Source organism: Hevea brasiliensis, chromosome 15 (genome assembly GCF_030052815.1).
Source record: "Hevea brasiliensis isolate MT/VB/25A 57/8 chromosome 15, ASM3005281v1, whole genome shotgun sequence".
NCBI classification, from domain to species: domain Eukaryota; kingdom Viridiplantae; phylum Streptophyta; class Magnoliopsida; order Malpighiales; family Euphorbiaceae; genus Hevea; species Hevea brasiliensis.
In genome coordinates, this window is record NC_079507.1 from 9,900,021 (window position 1) to 9,901,782 (window position 1,762).

General features: G+C 41.3%; 1 non-coding gene across 1 annotated transcript; it reads left to right on the forward strand.

Annotated features, from left to right (window-relative positions):
• Window positions 1-1,312: 1,312 nt before the first annotated feature.
• LOC131174315 (small nucleolar RNA R71) lies at window positions 1,313-1,419 on the forward strand. The gene has a single exon (XR_009144563.1). It is a non-coding gene; the product is annotated as a small nucleolar RNA R71 (small nucleolar RNA).
• The last annotated feature ends 343 nt before the right edge of the window (window positions 1,420-1,762 follow it).

Sequence of the window (1,762 nt, forward strand, 5' to 3'; positions counted from 1 at the left end):
AGAGGCATTAGACTAACGCTTGCCCCAAGATCGCAGAAGGCCTTGTCTATTTTCTTGTTACCAATGCTACAGGGTATAGAGAAGCTTCCTGGATCTTTCAACTTTGGAGGCAGTTTATTTTGCAGAATGGCACTGCATTCCTCTGTTAGAGCTACTGTTCTATATTCTTCTAGCTTCCTTTTCTTTGACAAAATTTCTTTAAGAAATTTGGCATAAGACGGCGTTTGAGAAAGTGCTTCAGTGACGGGGATGTTAATATAAAGTTTCTGTAAAACTTCCAAAAACTTCCCAAACTACTTGTCTAGTTTGGCTTTTTGAAATCTCTGAGGAAAAGGTAGGGGAGGCTGGTATGGTTCTGGTAATTTCTTTATCTTCCTCGCTTCCTCTTCCTGATCTTTCTTAGCTTCTTCCTCCTTTTTCTCTCTTGGTCTTTAGATTTTTCTATGGTTTCCTCTATCAATTCTACCTCTGGTTGTACTAGAGTTCTCCCACTCCTTAGTGCAACTGCCTTGCAATGCTCCCTTGGGTTCATTTCTAGTTGACTGGGCAACTTGCCAGCAGCCTTACTTGAAGAACTTGCTTACTGAGCAATTTGATTCTCTAACATCTTGTTATGGGTAGCAAGTTGTTCCATTCTGGAGGTTAGTTGTTTAATCAATTCAGTTTTTTGTTGTTGAGCTGCTAGGAATCCTTCCATCATGGTTTCCATGATCATTTTCGATTTAGGTTGTTGAGGTTAGAGAGGTAGTGTTGGCTGTGCAAAGTTCTGACCTCTGTTATGAAATCCAGGGAGTGCTAGAGGTTTGTACCCTTGTTGCTTGTTTATTGGTTGGTTCTGCTGATTGGACCATGAGAAATTTAGGTGGTTTCTCCATCCAAGGTTGTAGTATTTGAATACTGATTGTTTGGCTACCTTTGGTTGAAGTTTCCTCCATTATTCACATAGTTCATCTGCTCTGAAGGTTCATTGAGATTACTATATTCTGAATTCATGTATCCTCCTTCAAAGCTGTCCTCATGTTGACTATTTGTACTAACTACGTTGGCTTGCATTCTTTCGAGTTTCTTTGTGAGCTGATCAAACTGGGCATTTATCATGCTTAAGGCATCTACTTCCAAGACCCCTGCAGTTCTTCTTGCATTTCCTCTTTCATTTGACCACTCATAATTATGGTATGCAATCTATTCTAGAAGTTCAAGTGCTTGTGGCACTGTTTTCTCCATTAGATCACCCTCTGCAGCTGAATCAACTGTGCTCCTTATAGAGGGTAGTAATCCATTATAGAAATTTTGCACCAACAGCCAATCCTCTATGCCATGGTGTGGACATTCCCTCTGCAGGTCTTTATATCTTTCCCATGCATCATAGAGTGATTCCCCTTCCTTTTTTCTGAAGGTGTTGAGCTCAAGCCTCAGCTTTGCAGTCTTTACAGGTGGGAAACACCTTCCTAGAAAAGCTTGAGAGAGGTTTCCCAAGTAGTAAATGTTCTAGCCGATTGAGAAAGTAACCACTTCCTTGCTCTGTCCCAAAGGGAGAATGGAAATGCTCTGAGTCTTATTGCTTGATCAGACACTCCATTCATCTTGAATGTATCACATAGGGTAAGAAAGCATTGGAGGTGATAGTGTGGGTCCTCTGTTGGTGAACCTACAAACTGGGTTTGTTGAATCATTTGGAGCCATGCTGGTTTTAATTCAAAGTTGTTGGCTTCCACTGTGGGTCTAGTGACACTGGGCTGAAATCCTTGGATAGATGGAGCTC